Source organism: Electrona antarctica (assembly GCF_951216825.1).
Source record: "Electrona antarctica genome assembly, chromosome: 3".
Lineage (NCBI taxonomy): Eukaryota > Metazoa > Chordata > Actinopteri > Myctophiformes > Myctophidae > Electrona > Electrona antarctica.
In genome coordinates, this window is record NC_136808.1 from 34,249,158 (window position 1) to 34,268,977 (window position 19,820).

Genomic DNA, 19,820 nt, shown 5'->3' on the forward strand with positions numbered 1-19,820 from the left:
AAAATAAAATAAAATAAAATAATAATATGGCCCAATTCATACGTTCATATGTGGATGTACTCAAAAACGATGCAGGAGTGGAAAGTACCTACGAACTGGCCAGATGTATGGAGAGCCGGGATGACTGCAAGCGACGATGGACGGCTCGTCTGAGGACGACCTAGAGAGAGATATTCATATGACCAAAATAGGGACACCAGGTTGAAAGTGGTTTAACTTTGGTTTTATAACTATTTAACCAATGAAAAGTATAAAAAATAGTTTGTGACTAAATAATAACTACATTAGAGCAATTGGAACACAGTTCTTTTTTTGCATTTCCTGATATAAGTAACAGACAGTATTGAAGTTTTACATGCGACAGTGATGGTAGTAACTGCCATGTTGCAGTCAGTGTATTAAGGTGCCACCCACGAGATCACGAGATGAATCTAACCATGTACTGGTTGCCACCAACGAGAAACCAATTTTTTCCCCCTTTTTTTTTTTTAATCCATATTTTTGAAAATTCCTCTAATCTGGTGTGCAGGTGATGACATGCACATGACATGCACAATAGAATTACATTTTCTTTCTTTTATTTATAATGGGGACAGTGGCACCCAGGACCAAAACTGGTGTCCACCCCCTGGCACTTAAAGGTTGTGTTAAAAAGAAACACAAATGTCTGCTACTACAACAAACAAGCGTACATGTGTTCAGAAGTTATTGACACTCCACTCAACTGGCTCTTCCTATGCGGTCCCATACATTGGACATAGTATTACAAATGATTACATAGTCATATTTTGTCAGGTGAAAGAAGCGCTGTCTCCGTTGTGTTCTTGTCTCCGTTGAGTTCTTTTTTTCACCCCCCGTAACGTGTATGTTTCTGTGTCAGAACCTCGCGGCCGTTGTTTGCGTTCGTTTCCGACTTTATGTTCGTGGTTCAATCATTGTGTTTTGTTGTGGCTTTGCTGCTGCTGTCCATGCAGTTGGCTCATAACATTAGCTGTGAGTTGTCTGTCTCCCCCTATCTTGGCTGTGCTGCGCTGTTTCACCTGCGTTTGGGTTGAAGTTATATCGAGTGACGTGAACATTGCAAACGTGTCAAATAACTGTAGTATGCACCGTGTCGGGGACTTGGAGTGAGCTCTTCCCCGTGAGTGTGATCTGCTCTGCTGCTTTGCTCTGCACTGTCTGCAGCCTGCGTGGCTGCCAGGGATATTTGCCATTGCTTGCTGTCTCATTGGCCAGAGGCAGCCAATCAGGGGGTCGCTACTACGATGGGCAACCAATCACGAAGAGGACGCTACTATGATGACTAGGTCGTCTACATTTCATGAGCTTTCATTTGTCAGGTTTCACCTAACAAAAAGATGCTGTTTTAGTAAGCTAAAACATCTATATATATTTTTTAAAGATTTACTTTGGGCTTTTATTGCCTCTATTATTGGTAGGAAAGTAGGCTGACAGGAAATGGGGAGAGAGATAGAGATTAGAGAGTGACATGCAGCAAAGGCTGTGGACTCGAGACTCGAACCCACAACGCACTGTCAGGCTACATTGTAGCCTAGGTGCCCGGACCGCTGCCACGCCTGCGTTCTGGGCCTCAATGAACATCATTTAACATTCTCCCACAAAACCCTGCTTTCCTCTAACGTGTCAACCAGGTCTTTGCGTAGTTTACCCTCAGTTAATAGCATAAGGGATAGTTACAGTACATCAAATCCCATAAATACTCATTGTTCTGTTGGCAATGACTCACTAGTTGCCACAGTACAGTAGCCAATATTATGATTAAATGAGTCCTGCTTTTGACAACTTAACACAGTGGTTCTCAGACACCTTCATGTCATGAATCCCCAAATTCATATATCAGATCGCCAAATCCTATTTGAAAATGATTGTGGGTCAGGGACCCCCAATTTCCCATAAAGGATTCTTGTTGTTAGATTAGATTTAGTTCTACAAATGTCTATAATGCACCTATTATCTTAATAGGCATTCTGATACTTTTCTCTCATTGGGCTGGTGAAGTCAAATATTGTTTAGATGGTGGTCAATTTGGGTGTCTTGGCATGAAAAAGTTTGAGAACCACTGACGTAGATGACAACAATGCTGCTTGGTGCTGGTAGTAGTGGACAGTAGATTGTACACCCAATCGGCCTTATTTGGCCGCCCCACAAACGCCCTAATTGAAGTATAGGGCGGTGAAAACTGTATGCGTGTAGACTGAGACCTCTCCCTGTCTGTGTCAACATCTAGCCCTGTGTTGATGCCTACTGGCTGACTGCGCTATTCATGTTCACTGGTGTGTGAAGAGCCCGCTGATGGTGTGTTTGCTGAACAGGCAAGGCATCGGGGGAGGGCTGCTCACTCTTCACTCCCCTACAGTGTATGTGGCTAATTAGGATTTCTGACTGTCCTGACGTTCCACATGCAGCTGTGGCCAGTTCTCGGGAGATCAAGATTGATTTGTGCCGCCTGCTTTGCTATGTTTTCAAAGGTTGAGTGGGATGAGGCACTAACATAAAGCATCCTTTATCCATGCACGTTGCGTATGTAGTACACTTGTTGAAATTCATACATTATGATGGTGTAGTAGTTGCTGATCACATGAACCCTAGCATCCCTATTCGGGGTGCATACTTAGTTTAGACTAGTCATTGGTTAGTCATGGGTTAAGGTTAGGTTTAGGTGTGCTGCCCCGTGGGAGGTTAGGGTTAGGGTGAGGGTTTGAGATAGATTATAGTTGTAGGACTAATGACTGGTCTAACCAATGACTAGTCTAACTCTAAACCAAATACTGTCTAAACTAATGGGAACTGATGGGATTTTGCGATCGTGTCTAGTTCCGTTTCCTGTGGGACTGCAACTCTGGTGTTGTTACACTATTAGTGGTGTTCGTTGACATTTGATTCCCCACCTCAAAAAAACAAAAAATAATAACTCGTCCAATTCATCCTTGGCAGTGAAGGCCTTTGCTAAAAAAAAAGTTGTCCAACTCGTCTTTGGCAGAAGAACGTGTTTTTGAGCTTTGTATTAATTAATAATCATCTCGCTCATATTTACCGCAAAGCAGGGCTCCCGGTCGCTAGGCAACGCTTGGCTCGAACTTGGGGGGGGGGGGGGGGTGGGGGGGGGGCGGTCTTGTTCTCCAAGCGAAATAGAACGATAGTCTATGCTTGAAGCCAATTACAGGCAAACTGTGGGGACTATCAAACCCCTGCAGCTTCCACTGCGCAAAAAGCATGGAATACGGATGTGTATATTATAGGAAACTCCCGTTAAACTCGTCAAACTCCGGTAAACTACCGAATTGTACGTTAAACTCGTCAAACTCCGGTAAACTGCCGAATTGTACCATCGCACCTGTATATTACTGTATATTACTGTATATTACTGTATATGCTTGAGGTTTACGGGCAAATCTAGTGCCCATAATTGCCCGTTAACTCCTCTTTTCACGTAGTGTTCACAGTCTGGCAAGCCTCCTATCTCTGTGAACAAACAGACTTGCCGACATCATTGAAATAAAAGTCAAATAGGACAAATAGGCCAGACTGGAAGTGAGAAAAAGATAAACATAGTGAATCAGTCTGGATACCAGGCTACTGGTTTAGAGGCCCCTCAATGTGTGATTCCAATTTTGCAGTTTATCTTCATTTTTCACTTTGGAAGGCAATCATAGCCAATCGGAATGATATATGAAAAATCTGAGTGATATGTACTGATTTTTGTGTGAGTTTTGGACAGAATAGAGTAGTATCAAAACGTGTGTTTTTTTCTTCTAATTTAAGCCTTTAGCAAACAGTCTTATCCAGACTGAGTGCCTTACAAGTGAGAAATCAGAGTAAAATCAATGGGGTAAATGGTTAAGGGAAATTGAGGCCCAATGCATTACAATGGCAGCGATGGTGCGGTGCGGGCGCTTTCCTCCTCCGCTCTGATCGCCACTTTGGAATATTTTTCGAGCGGTGCCGCCGCTCCATTATGGAGCTGTGTGTCCCTATGTGTACACGTCCCAGTACAGTAATATTGTGAATTTGTCATACAGATTGATTGATTGATTGATTTATTGGTCAGAAATGTAAACGGCTCGTGTGTGGTACAGTCAGACATTAAAGCTAAAAAGGTAATGGAAATGTACATTGTGGTCCTATGTATTCAATTCATCAACATAGCATACAAAAATTAACACTAATACATGTCATCATTACATTTAACTCCCCTTTTGGTTTTCTAAGTACGTAAGTAAGTAAGCCATAGGGCCATAGGGCAGGAGCCTATCTCCTGTTTCTGTAGCGTGAGGCAGCTTGATGGGTACAAGTACACCCCCTGGACATGACGTCACGCTAGTATGTCGCAGGGAGTAGGGACTTACCCCCAATCCAACCCTTGATGCTGAGTGCCAAGCAGAGAGGCACTGGGTCTCTTTGACCGTCACCTGGCCGGGAATCGAACCCCCAACCTCCCAGTCTCAGGGCGGACACTCTAACCACAAGGCCACTGAGCTGTTTTTAAGTGTGTGTCTCTGGCTGCCTAGCTGGCTGTGTCCCTGGTTGGCTGGCTGGGTATGAGCAGCCTAACACTCACACACACACACACACACACACACACACACACACACACACACACACACACACACACACACACACACGCACACACACACACACACACACACACACACACACACACACACACACACACACACACACACACACACACACACACACACACACACATATATATTAACTGTATATATGATGATTTCGGGTGTGACAGTACAGCACAGTACAGTACAGTACAGTACAGTACAGTACAGGGACCCCCTGGGGACACCCACACGGTAACTGTCATTTCTCAACCGTTTCGGACGCGGGGCGGCTCGCCGGAACCGGCCCGCCCCACTGGGCGCGTTCCTGGGGGTCTGGATGTTCCGGGGACCTCCCGGGGACCCCCACACGGCAACTCTGTCATTTCTCACTTTCCCATGTTTGTTCTAAATTTGGGTGGTACCAGATCATGGACGCTCTCTCTGGTGTTGTTGCTGTGGGTGTCACTGAGTCGACTGAAAGAATTTAAACAGTAACACTACACAATGAAAGCCAAATATTTTCATTTCTTGAGGGAAGAAAATGAATATACACCATTTGTACTGAATTACAGACACTGTCACTGAAATAATTAAATGTGTCCTCAGTGGGTTCCATGGAGAATAACTTCGTATTGTGTTGCTTATTCATAGCGAACATGCTCTCTCTTCCCCCTCACTGTCTTACTGGAGTCTGTGCTGATGTGATGACAGACATTTTCAGCCAAGCTCTAGTTGGACTAGTACTGTTCACATTTTTGCTCGGACTGACTTCTCCACAGAGAGCGGCTTTGTTCACGTGGAGCATGCTGTTTGTGGACCGGAGAGGAATATATTTACATTTCTTTAAAATGAAAACCTTGATTGATTTTTATGCAGACAGGAGAGACAACTAATTGTAACAATAAGTGTAACAAAGAGATCTGCACTTGTATTACTATAATACTATTCATGACAACCAGACGAAAAAACAACCTGATCCTTAAAAAAGCAATGCTGATTTTAGAGGGGGTATAAGTAAGTATAACTCTCTAGTTATGTACTTGGACATAAATGCAGCCTAATAAGTCCCATGATCAACATAATATTAAAGGTATTGACCAGGTTTCCCTTCATTGTAGCAAAGCCATTTCCTAAAATAATACTTTTCAGTAATTTAACTTATGGCCAATTCCAATTGGTAGTCTGTCAGTGCCAGTATCCGAGAGCCTGCCTTCCGCCTGTATTGAATGTTCGGGATGTTTCTTGGCATCAACTTTGTGTGAGCCTGCAGTGCCAGTGTAACCAATACCACTGTGTGTAACTTGTGATGGTGCGAAACAGAAGCTTTCAAGTGACCAGTGTCCAGAGATTTTAAACCATTAATTCATTGCCTTTTTAACATTCTAAAACAGTCAAAACAGCAAGCTTGTAATGTTTGAAATATTTGAAATATTCAAAGGTTATTTAAAAATGCATGAAATTCTGTGTTTGACACTTAAGGGAAACACCTTCGCCTTTTCTAGTTTTTGTCTTCTATCAAGCAGTGCAAAGTTTTTTCTTAAGTGACTAAGCAATTAGCTTTACATTGCGTCCTTTGCAATCAATGTGACTATTGCACTTGCATTGAAACAACTGTTCTACCTCCTTGAGTGTGCAAGGCACTTAACCACCAACCAACTGAACTTATCCTGTGAAAGAAGGCAGTGCTGTGGAAAAGCATATTTGCTCAGCAAACCTCTGCCTGGATAAATTATGTTTAGAAAAAGGTAGTATAAAATACCACTTCTCAATACAAAAAATAAATACTGCCAGCACTTTAAGCTGGTGTGAATCATCCTAAGAATATTTGTTCAGTAATTACTGTATTTTGTGGATATACTAGCCAAGTTGCCAATTTTATTTGAAGTTGGCAAACTTTGCAGTTTTGTTGTATACTACTGCCTTACCCGTTCTAATATATGAACAGGAAATGATGTACAGTGTGGGTAATGCCATATAGATCACATTGATTGGGAGGGAATTGTTAACGGATGATCTTGGGAAGTTGGGTTGGGCACAAAAGTAATGTTATTATATAAGATAGATAGATAGATAGATAGATAGATAGATAGATAGATAGATACTGTAGATGATAGATTGATTGATTGATGATAGATTGCATCTCTGTATGTATTTATCATTCAACACGGGATGGCGGTCATTGTGCTGTCTGCGTCACAGTATTTACGCGCATGAACTGGGCAACTGGCTACTGGACTTTATGCATGTGGCTCGACTGTTGGACTCGAAAAACCCTGTTGTATTTGTCTGGTACGGCGAAGGAGGTGGTGGAGGAGAGGAGTGTGTCTCCCGCATTTATTTTGGGGCGATATGATGATCGACAAAGCCTCCCACAATGTAGTGATAAGCTTTTCTCGTGTTTGTGTTCTTGACCTCTTAATTATGCATGTAGTTATATTCTGAACGGAGCTACTGTATGTGGATGAAGAAAGAAATAACTTTGAAAGTCTGAGAGGCAACAGCAACACACTGACCGAACACCACACCACCGAACACCTTTTCTGTGGTCCATCTGTATTCATCCCTATTGTGTTATTGCCTAAGTCATGCAATCACTTTACTGATAACTCGGGCCTCACCATATAGGTAAATGTTAAGCATGGTAGGAAATACGAGCCACCGGTACAATGCCGTTGACAGTTGCTGGGAAGTTTGCCTACCATAGTTTGTCACTGTCAGGTAAATGGCTACTGTATCAATGAGAGGTTATTTTTTATTTATAAATCATATTTGGCTTGTGAAATATGTGCAAATATGTGAATGTACAGTATTAGCCAATAGCCACTGTGACCAATGGACCCAAAAAGTAGGCTAACTGTTGTGATGTTGTTAAGTTACTGTGCAGAATTCTTCTTATTCTGCACAGTATTTGATAAATATATATATTGATCAATACATGTAGTAGCCCATCCTTTGCCCATGCTTTCGGACTGCATAATGTATAGCTCCTGTTGTGCTCATCATCTCAGTTGATCCCCCACAATTCCTTCATGCCGAAGGGGGCTCCAAGAATATTTGAACCACATACCGGTATTTAATATTGTATGGCCCTGCAATGTAAGCAACGTCAGACAGACTGGACTATAGTTGATTTGTCCGTTTTTCTAAGCTGATGTTCAGTCTCACGTAATCTCATGTGGGGTCAGGTGCTTCCCACGTGGCAACATATCAGACACAGTCACATTGTAAATTAAGTCTTTCCTTTAGATATCCTTTAGATATTAATTCATTTTCACACGTGTATTTCATTTGGTGCAGTTTGTGTTGCCTGTATGATGATGATATGAAATTGCCAATTGTCATTGTTGTAAAATTATTGTACACTGCCAGCTGTAGTTAATGCAGGTCATGAAATAAAATAAAAGCTGGGTTTTAGTTTTTTCAATGATTTTTACTAAATCTTATTGCAGATTATAGAATAGCTTTTGTGCATGAATATTATGTTTGTAAAAAAATATCTAAGCAAAATGTTTGAAGCATTTATTGTTTCATTATTGCATTGAAGGTTGTATTTTGATGGCCATTTTGATGGCTGCTGAAAAATAAAAGGGTCTCATCTATGTTGTCTTGATAATGCTGGCCAGGTCTGTCTTGAAAAATATAGTTTGGTTACTTTCCTCTATAAAACGGCTTCAGTCAGAAACACTCACGACAATGTAGATTAACCATTTATTGCAACAAATGGGATACAGTTAAACTTGGTGTTAAAGGCTCCGCTCTCTGAGTTGTTGGCTTATTTCTTTCTAAGCACCATGTTAAGCAAAATTATGGCATGTTATGCAAAACCCCTATAGGGGTACAATAGTAATACATACGCAATATTTAGCTTGAATCAGCAGACATAAAATAAAGTATTTGCGCCTATGCCATGATCAAAAGGTGGAGGCTGGGGTGGAGGAGGCAGCTAAGCAGCAGTGGATGCGAAGCAGGCAGCAAGACAAGCAGAGATCTAAAAGCAAAGCCATATTTAAAGGAACCAATCTGATTATGGTATAGGAGTGTGACGTCATGACCAGCAGACCTGTGAATGGGGAATAGGAAGCTAGGCTGATTGAAACAATCAGCTGACTGACAGCCGATTACAGCTGAGGCGTGCAAGACTCCTGTGTCCTGCATGAACGAATGCTATGCTCCATTTTTAATTAGCGAATATTTGTGAATGTTATTATTTGTGATGTGCTAAAACAGTGCATATCATACAAATACTGATACAACGTACAGCTCATAGTATTCTCGTAATTCCTCTCCCTTCTTTTTGGTCAGTATTGTTGCACGTCTACAAAGGCACCACCTGGTTAAATAAATAGAAATATGTGTGTGCCAGAATGGAGCAGACCTGAAGACTGAGCTGTATTTCGCTAACAGGCCCCCGACAGTGAGACAGAGCAGGTGTCTGCTTCCTGCCTGCCTGCATCAGCCGGCACTGGCTTGGGATTTGTTCTCTCACTGGATAGCACCACACCACTCACTCTCCCCTCGCTCCCTTCCACTGGCCTCCGGGCTGTGTGGTGGAGTGTGTGTGTGTGCGCGTGCGTGTGTATGTGTGTGTGTGTGTATCTGTTTGTGTGGGCGGGTGACACCATAATATGAGCGTGTGTTTTGTATGTGCGTGTCAAGCTCAGGGGGTCGGGGGGGGGGGGGGGTGTCTGTCTAGCCCCCCCAGCCCCCACCCCCACCCCCACAAACACACACGCACACTGAATTGCTGGCTTTGTCGCTTCCTAACCTTCCACAGTAAGGTTTATATAACTCCCAGCCAGACAGGCAGACAGGCAGTCAGGCAGCTCCACGGCCAGCCCTGAAACCTGACACCACGTCACTCCTCGGAAGGGGGAGGGCCGGCCACTCCCCCCGCCCCCACCGCTGGGAAACCTTCTCCCACTGTGGCTGTGTCGTGATAGGCTGCCACAGTCACACGTCGTCACGCACGCACGGAAAAACACACACACGCACATAGTGTCTCTGTCACTTGCTTTCAGTCTCTCTCTCTCTCTGTGCTGTTTCTCCATGCATCTCTCTGTGCTTCTCTCTCTTTGTCTATCTTTCTCTCATCCACTCCCTGCTTTACACTCAGTCCTCTCTGTTCCTCGTGCTCCCTCTCTGTATGTCTCTATCTCTGTCTGACACACACACACACACACACACACACACACACACACACACACAAGCTCCCTGTCAGTATCCGGTCTCATCTGTCTGTCTGTTTGGAGAGCTGCCAGAAAGGAGGCAGGGATAAGTAAGGGGTCAAAGCAACAGGAAGTCAGAGAGAGGCTGGTGCAGGGTGGGCAGGAAGGGGAGGTCTTAGGGTGGGTGGGGCATTGAGATGTAGGGTGGGGGGGGAGGAGTAGGAAGTGGAGAGAGTTGAACTTGGACTGAGTCTGTTGGGAGCATGTGGGAACGCTGCCAGCCCAAAACTACACAGTAGGTCAGAATATAAAGCATTCTCTCTCTCGCTCTCTATTCTACTTTTCTTTCGGTCTTTGTGCCCATCTCACTCTACTCTCTTATTTTCCTTTTTTTGGGAGGGGGGGGGCGTGCTGGGTTTGGGGTGAGTGTGATTTCGGCTGTCAATACATGCCCCCCCCTGCGCGCACGCGCGTGCGTGTGTGTGTTTTGAATGAGAGTGTGTGTGTGTGTGTGTTGAATGAGAGGCTTTGTGGCCTCAGGTTAACCTTGTTGCTGACAGAAAGACCTGGGGGGAAAAGCGAAAGACAAGCCCACCGTCTGGCTACTAAGTGTTTTGTACCCGGGACACAGTTTGAAGGATAGAGCTGATGATGAAGCCCTGGTCAGCTGTTAGCCTCAACTTAGCATGAATAAGTGAGAGGAAGTGAAATGGGGGTTGTGGCATTGTCCTTGTTTATGGTTGACACACCAGTCAGCTTTGAGCATGGGACTGAATCACTAAACACCACGTTACATGAATGTCCCAAATGTGGAGCAGAGAAAAGACATGTGGGACAGGAAGCCGGAGGTTAGATTTGTCCTTGTATTTGCGGTTGACACACAGTTGACAGACACACAGCGGCCGTGCCACATTACAGTGCTTTTTGATTTTGAATGAACTTTTAAATGTCGGTTGCTGATTAGTTTGTGTTGTCACAGAGATGGCAGTTGCCTCATAGGTTACTTATTTGTTTCTAGCTCAAACAGGTTTTCTCAGTTGATTCAAGGAAGGAAGACGTCTGGTTTGTCAGTTTCCATGGACGCAGACGTCATTAATCAAGGATTTGTTGAAAAGTTTAGCATTGAGTTCTGTTTCACAACCTTCAGTGTCCTGAGAGAAGGACAAATAATGCATTCAACTAAAGTTCAGTGTTTAGACACTCCAGACCATCACTCACTGTGTACTGTAGCCTGACTCGGCATGCATGCCGCTGCACAATCCCACCGAGGTATGGTGAGAAAAATGGAATAGTATGCCGGGGAATCAGGTAGTTGTGGCATCACACAAAACAAAATGCACCGCCCCTACCTGGCAGATTCACTGGAGAACCCACTGGGGCTGGAGGACCCGCAAGGACACGTTTCATCTGTTCCTTTTATTTATTTTAGATATACCGGTATATCCATTTGAAAAGTGTCCTTTTGAGAACTTTTTTGTGGTATTTTCCACCCTCATTTTTCGCTCCACACCAAATCTCTTCTGTTAAAATAGCTGATCTGTAAGCTTACATCACGTTGGCAATGTGACGCGTTGTAAGGTTGGAGATCTGCTACTTTGGCCGACTGTTCATCTATTTCGAATGAGGACGCTAGAGCAGTGGTTCCCAAAGTGGGGTTCGGGGGACCCCCTGGGGTCCTTGAGGCAGTTCCAGGGGGTCCCCAGCTAAATGATAGTTTGGAACCAAATGCATGGGCCCTTATTGGTCTGTAACTCAGTGTAGAAATGGACCCATTGGTCTGTAACTCTGAGAGTGTAGAAATGGAACTAAATGGACCCTAACGGGTTAATTTGGTTCCATTTGTACACTCTCAGAGTTAAATTAACATTGATTTTACAATATAAATTGGGATCTCAGAGATAGAAATCCCATTAAATGGGGGTCCGTCCGTAGCCAGACAAACCAAGTATTACACAGTGGTTCAGGGAATTGTCTTTATGTTTACCTTTGGAAAAGATTGCATACATTCTTAAGGACGAACAAGAAATGTTTCAGGAGGTGTGGGGTCGTTTTATAAGATACATAAAGAACAATAATTTGTCACATTTAATGGATGGAGCTGAAGAGGAGTAGTGCTGTTGTTGTTGTTTTGTTTTGTTTTTTTTGGTTATTGTTGTTTTGCTTTCTTTATATCAGTAATTGTCTTGTACTGTTCATTGTTGTTGTCATTTGTGTGTAAAAAAGGAAAATAAATACATTGTTAAAAAAAGAATGGGGGTCCGTAGAATATTGCATGCCAAACTGAGGCTCCTGAGTCCATTACAATGGTTGAGAATCACTGCTAGAGCCGTAAAAATCTTCTCTTATGGGGGTCCCTGGCATGTCTTTTCAAATGGGGGTCCGCAGGCATGATAAGTGTCAATTTGGCGGTCCTTGACATGAAAAGGTTTGTGAACCACTGTGCTAGAGGGTTTGTGTGGTTCACTTCAACTGAACCACTGTGCTAGAGGGTTTGTGTGGTTCACTTCAACTGCACAAAGCGACCCATTAGTCTGCCCCTCAACCTTGAACCGCCGGCGTGTCTTGAATGCAGTGTGTGATGTTACAGTTGGGTGCCACCGATATTGTCCCTTATCATTTGAACCATTTAGGCCTGACCTCAAAATTTTAAAAAATCCTTCTAAATCCTCCAGTTTTCTGAAATAAATATTTTCACGATTTAAAAAAAATAGCAGACCTACAAGCTCGTAGCGCGCCACTCGGTGGCACGCTATGAGCTTGTAGATCTGCTATTTTTCAATAGCTAAATTATAACAATGTTTAAAACACCAAAAGGGGTTCCCGCCCAAAATGGGTTAACTGTCCTTTTGCGCAGATCACGCAAACCTCAGCAAAAAGAAAAGGACAATATCGATGGCCTCCAACTGTAAGCGTAGTGCAACCGGGACCTGTCCTCACATTCATGTCATGAAGCGCTGCTCATCTCTTGGTTGGCTTAATGCTGTGAAGACGGCTGTAGGCCTACTTCGCTGAACCCTGTCATTTGGTTTACTGCTCACAAGGGCTGAGCAAATATGGCTTCATCAGCATCAACATAACATTTGTACAAACGTGGGCAATTGCCAGGCAAATTCGGCCCATGAGGCTAAAACGTTTTGCTTGATAGTATATGAAAACTAGCAAGGTTCACAGTTTTTATGACGAAGAAAAAACATAGTTAAACCAATCGTGAGGCCAGTGCCAGTCAAATGCGCGAAATACCACAGTAGAAGAAGAGATCCCAGGGCAACCAAGGAAGCTTTGAGAAGGAAGAGAAGTGGTCACGTGACTGGGCTGTGCCATGACACTTTCATGGACACTTTCATGGGAGCCAAATACCGGAAGTTTAGCAGAATGCATTGGAGTCAATGAGAGCTCAGTGACCAGCTCATGAACAAACATTATTTATAAATGACTGAGACCTTTTGTAAAGTAATCACTTCTGGAAAATAACTGAAGACATGTAACACATTATTGTCTGCTGTGTTGCTTTTCTATGTGTACACTGTGTACTTTTTATAGAGGTATGGTATCTAAAGAGCACAAAGTACCTTTCTGAACGTACCAAGTATCGCAAGACTTCCCACCGTTTCCTGTCTGGCAGCCAAATCTTGCGATGCTTCGGAGCCAGAAACGATACCTGCTGCTGTTTAGATCCTCAGATAAAATTATATACTGTGCACTCTGTGCACATCGGAAAGCAAGTAATTAGAAAACAACCTGTGATATGTCTTCTTTTATATTCCTGAACCGATTATATGACAAAGGTCTCAATTGTTCATAACTAATATTTGTTATGAGCTGGTCCAGCCGGCTCCATTCACTGCCATGTATTCATTGCACTTCCGGTGTGAGTTTGGCTCCCATGAAAGTGTCATGGCGCAGCCCAGTCACGTGACCACTTCTCTTCCTTCTCAAAGCTTCCTTGAGGGCCAGGAAGTGTAGCCCCCCTAATATTGTATTCATAGGAGACCATTAGGCTGCGGTAGACGGGCGATGATGCACCGAATATTCGGACGCAGAAAATATTCAGCAGAAAATGGCTAAAAATGCATTTTCGGCCTATTCGGTTTCGGCCCGGATAGGCAGAAAATATATCACCGAATACTAATAGTGTATGCAATTAATGCATTAAAAAATAAAAATAAAGTGTTTAAAAAAAAGAGCTGAATAAATGTTTTATGGACCCATAGTGATTATTATTTAAGTTAAGTTTTGCCATAACCATTTCTTTTGCCATATATCAGGTAGCTTTAAAGGTGTAGTGAAATGAAAAATACTTTTTTCACACTTTTAGACCATCTCCGTGGTCATCATATGAGCATACCTAACAATGGATGCCAAAAAAATGGGAAAATTCTCATTTTTGTGTTTCAAAAGTCCATACAAATATTTTTTTTATTACTTCCTGAAAACGAAAACGTGCTGCGTGATGACGTGTCGAGGCCAACATCGATAAAAGCCAATCAAAATGAAGCTCACCCGTATCCTCTCCATATGTGCGCATCCGTGCAGCACAGCTGCTATTGATTACAGAAATCCTCCGTTTTTATTCCCATTCCAGATAACATCCAGACAGTGTATTACTCGGTTTCAACTTAATCATTACGCTAAAATATGTATCTGAAAACATTATAGGGTAGAAATAAGCCACATAACAGTAAACTGGTACAGTTGGCCGTCTATTTGATTTGTAAACAAACACACACCACGCTGCTGCGTATAGCATAGCAACAGTCCCTAGCTACCGTCCCATCGCCTGAAGGGATGCGACGCTCTGATTGGTTCAGAAACTTCAGACCGGTGTTTCAACTTGAAACCGTTTGAAACTTCATAATAAAATGTCCACCATTTCCGTTTCATTACACCTTTAAGGTACGGCCAAGACGGCAATGGTAGGAAAAATGGTCGGATATTCGGTATTCGGTCTTCGGCCAACTGTTTCCTATATTCTGTTTCGGCCAAGAATTTCCCTTTTGGTGCATCCCTAAATAAAACCCTTCCAAACACTGGATTTTGGCTCATTTGTAGGAGAAAAAGGACAAATAAGCACGAGTGCGTGTCGGATCCATAATATGTAGTCTTACAAATAAATAATATTTTTTAATTGCTGGATTAAATGACATTAAAGAAAGAGGAGAATAAAACGGAATCCCACGTTCTTGGCATAAATTCGGTTAACCTGCGCATGGGTCTTGCAACTTTGACAGAGATTTGTCTCTGGTACCGTTGTGCAATAGGGGTGGTGCATACGTTTGTTAGACATACTAACAGTCTGACAGGCATTAGTTCGACAACACCGTCGTTCCCGACATGTGCTGCCGGTTACAACTAACCCGTGCTGTGGGTTAAAACTAAAAACTAACCGTCATGCGTGGCAGGTTAAACTAACCTGTGGCAGGTTAAAACTAACCCGTGGCTTCCTGTGAGGATAGGTTTAGGGTTGGGTTTTGGCTAGGGTACAGACTCATAAGGTAGACGCCTCTTCTGGCTCTGGGGCGTGTGTTCTTGAGAGGGGGCAACATTTTCCAGAGATTCCTTGCGAAGCATAGTGGAACGGATTGACCAGTAGTCACTTGAGTGGCAGCGACGCAGCGTGCCTTCAGCATTTCCTGTGCACTAACGCCCCCTTTTGTGCACACATGGCTCCAACGAACTGCAGCGGCCAATGAGGCAACTTGTTTTTTTAAATATCTATGGTTGGACTCATGACTGTATACTGTTGGAACATCGGTGTACCCGTGCGAACATGTACCGGTGCGAATATTGCCTGTAAATCTATGGAAGAAAGCCTATGGTTCATATTGCGACAGTGGTAACTAAAAACTCCCCCTTAGGAAGAAACGTCAAGCAGAACCTGACTCTGGGGTGGGCGGCCATCTGCCTCGACCGTGGTTGTAAAGCTTTGGCAATGCGCCTCCTCCTCTGATCCCTCAATAATTAAGGTGTTGTAAAGCTTTGGCCTCCTGCTGATTCCTCTCACCCGTCACTCTGTTATGGTCTTTTTCGCGTGCGTGCGTGCGTGCGTGCGTGCGTGCGTGCGTGCGTGCATGCGTGCGTGTGTGTGTAAGATTTCCTAGAAAGTGGTGCCATCATGTTTGCTGGTCCCCTTCCCAGCAAGCCAAATGACGTCATGATGACATTATGATAACGTCCTCCGGTGACGTTCAGGACTACGCCAGATCACAGCCCATATGGGGATGATCTTTACGTCATTTCCAGGACGTCTTCACCAGTTGAAATAATACAGCTTATTCTGAGCCAGATCTGACTAGTTATGATATGACTTAAGTTGATCAGGCCTCGATCAGACTCCCTCTGGTTCATCCAGGACGTCGGTCTTAGTGGGCAGAACTTATGTTGGTTGGAATCAGGTGATATTCTGGGCCAGATCTGACTAGTCTTTGATCTGGCCCCACTCGAGACGTCACTAATTCGCCCAGGTCCTGACCGTGCTTGCTGGGTTTCGGTGTCAGGCTTCGTGTATGATTTATGTGTAATTAGTTTAGGATTAGAGTTAAAGGTTATGGTTAGCCATAGCGGGAATGAAATGTAGTCAATGGAAAGTGTGTGTGTGTGCGTGTGTGCGCGTGCGTGCGTGCGCGTTCGCCCTGCTAACGCGCACTGCTCTGATCTCTCAATAATTAAGGTGTTGTAAAGCTTTGGCAATGCGCCTCCTGCTGATTCCTCTCGCCCGTCACTCTGTTCTGGTCTTTTTCCATAATAATGAGTGTCATCGTATGACAGTGCCGAAAAAATCGATAGAATAGGCTACTTTATTTGTCAGAAATGTAAATACAGTAGCATGTGGTACATTCAGACATTAACCCGTTTGGACTGGAATACGTTGTTATTCCTTTCAATCCAGGAACACCTTTGTGTAACATTAGCTCTTCTATACTGTATATATATAATTTTTTTAAATGTAAAAGTTTTGCAGAAAGGATTTAGAAGGCGTTTTTAGAATAGGCCTCAGGCCTAAATGGGTTAAGGCTAAAAGGTTTCATTGTGGTCCTAGTATCTATTCTAAATTTAAGAAAAACTGTCGCAAAAACAATTCCAAAAATGTCTGACTGCTGCTCGCTTTGGGGCCCATCTCAATAGCTTCCACTATTTTAATTTACTTCGACACAAACAACTCCTAGCACCCGCGATCTTCCCGCAGATCACGCATCACAAGTGAAATTGGGAGTGTTACGCACCAATTAGTCTAGGGGTAAAGGGTACGCATAACATATAAAATGGACGGGAAACCTCACTCAAAAGTTGAAAATGCTTTTACTTTACAAATGGCTCAATAGATACATGATGGAAGTTAATCGACTTTCAAGTATATTGGCAATCATTTATAATAGCGATAACTAGTAGACAGTATTATAAATAGGGTTTGATATTAGAGCAGAGCGGTATAACTTACAGTGGTGGGGTGTTTCCAGAAAGAAAAGAGGAGACAACAAAACAATAACTTCACCTAAGCAAAACCTAACTGGTAACAGAGGAGGAACTACAACTGAAACCTAACACTCCTTCCCGAAGGGAGCTAAACATGAACCAAAAGGATAAGCTAAAGTTAACTAACAGAATAATAGCGAACAGCTAGAGCTAAATTAGCGATGTCATCTCGTCGGAAGGCAGGCAAAGACTGTCTCTTATAGTAGACGCTCTGAGGCCTCAGAGCGTCACATGACCGGCTCGGCCAATGAGGGTGATCAGGACCTCACGCAGCTTCTACTGGTTCTCACGAGAGATGGCGAGCTAGAAGGGACATCTTTAGTCTGCAATTTAGGAAAAACACAGTAACAACAACAACAGCAGCACTGGCCGTAAACACAGTGTAAACAAGGCTGCTGGTAGTCCTGGGGCCCGTTCCACGAAACTTGGATTAGAGATTAAACCGGGATTTAACAGATATCCTGGCTTAATATATCCTGGATCAGCGATTAACCGGTTTCATGAAAGCTGGTTAATCTTGCCAGATTAATTTAACCAGTTAACCTGGATATGTTGAGGCTTGATTCGGTTTCATGAAAGTGATGCTACATTAGTTACCATGGAAACTAATGCTTTGGATTTAGCCTGCTCCGGACCAGGCTAACAGCCAGGTTTAACCTAATCCTGATGTCTTTACTGTTCATTAAGCAGTCAATCTGATCACAAACCAATGACTTTTGCCACACTTATTATGGGTTTATGTTGCCTTGTTTGATTCGGTCTGCATTAAAGGACTAATTTTAGCACTATATACCAAATCAAAGAACCAAAATATATAGGCTTCACAACCTCATCATGACAGTTTGTGAGCTTGTAGATCAGCTGCTTTTGGTGAATGTTCCCCCAGAATATGTTTGCTGTGGTGCAAGTGGTAAAGAAAAAATATTATATTATTAAAAAAAAAAAATTGTAAAGGTGAAAACATTACTATATATTACCATTACTCATTGTTTTACAACATATTACCATTGTAACATTTCACCCACTATTGAACCCATGACCCACGGTTCACCAGTCTGGCCCCTGTCTGGGCAACAACCCCCTTCCCCAAAGGTAGCTCCCTCAGAGGAGGGAGTTATGGCCAAATATCACGATGCTACAATATCATTATGCTTACAATATTAAGAATTCTATTACATTTATTATGACGATTTCATTATGAAGTTTTAAGTTAAGAGTAGTGGTAAAATGTAGACTATATTTTTGGGGTAGTTAATCATTCAGTCTATCCACTATTGAGAGTGTTTTCTCTCTTTAATTACAGCAGCAGTATTTATTTTAGAAGCTTAAATCCTTGTATCAGTAAGTCTGGAATAGATTAGTAAAGATACAGAAGGGGGCAGTAATGCAACTATTAAGGATGCCAACTGCCATAATACCCCACGAAGAAGAAGGATCTGTAAATCTGTGTTCCACCAAATGGGTCTAGATGGCTCGATAAATCCACCCATTCTAAGCCTCTCTGGCTTTAGTGGAATGGAATAAACCAGGCTGTACAGACCAGGATTTAACAAGCCTGGTTTTGTCTTAAATCCTGGATTAGTTAATCCAAGTTTCGTGAAACGGGCCCCTGATATACTAGCTCCATAACTGTAAAGAACCAATAATTCGTTAGTATATGGAAATAGCGACACAGCGACAAGTACATATATAAATGTAACCAACCATAACCATTAATAACAATACCAGAAATAATAATAACTAGAAAAAGTGCCCTTCTGGGCACAGGTCTCCACCAGGAGGATAGGACTGTGTGAGATGTTTGGCAAAATGTTTAGGAGTAATATAAACATGTTTGCCTTTGATGGCAATTGGATGACTTGAGGCATTTTGTTCCAAAAATGTGTTTTGCAAAAATCAACCTGTTGGTGGCACTATAACAGGCCAATGTGAAAAGGGTGGGATATATTCCTCAGCCTAGTAAGAAAATGTGTGAAAGATTTCACGTAAATTGCATGCTGCGTTCATGATTTGAGGCTTTTGTTCAAAACGGGGCAATCTTGCAAACTGTGAAAGCCAATTATAGCCAATTAGGATGGAATATGAAATATCGGACAGATCCGACTTGAGCACATGACCATAGAGATAGTGTGTAACGATTTGTGAGATTTTTGGACAGAATCTGGAGGAGTAATATCAAAAAATGTGTTTTACAAAAGTCGGCCTCCTGGTGGCGCTATAAAAGGCAGATGCGGAAAATGCAGGTCAAAGGTTTGTCCTTGGCCTCTAGGGAGTGTGCATGCAACGTTTCACGCAGATCGGTGCAGTTTTAGGTAAAAAATGTGAAAAGCTGCCTAATGGTGGCGCTATAACAGGCCGTTCTGGAAAATGCGGGGCAGAGGTTCATCGTTGGCATCCAGGGAGTGTGTGTGCAAAGTTTGGCATCGACCAGGTTAACGGTGCCGGAGATTAGCTGGTAACAGACGGACGGAAGGACGGACGGACACACACACACACGGACGGACGGACACACACACACACACACGGACGGAGTGCAAAACATACTCTCTCCCCATGCCTTCGGCCTGGTGGAGACAATTAACGGCTCGCTGATACAGGAGACAGA

General features: G+C 43.1%; 1 protein-coding gene across 5 annotated transcripts in view; it reads left to right on the forward strand.

Moving 5' to 3' along the window:
• The window catches only part of chd9 (chromodomain helicase DNA binding protein 9), a 169,384-nt gene that overhangs the window by 12,336 nt on the left and 137,228 nt on the right, over positions 1–19,820 (forward strand). The window contains exon 1 of one of the 5 annotated variants that reach the window (XM_079497547.1): positions 9,954–10,044. The exons of 3 other annotated variants lie outside the window; for them this stretch is intronic. The gene's annotated coding sequence lies outside the window, so the exon portion shown is untranslated. Of the gene's footprint in view, positions 1–9,953; positions 10,045–19,820 lie in introns of those variants that run through there. One more of the 5 variants, XM_079497546.1, reaches the window with a different exon arrangement.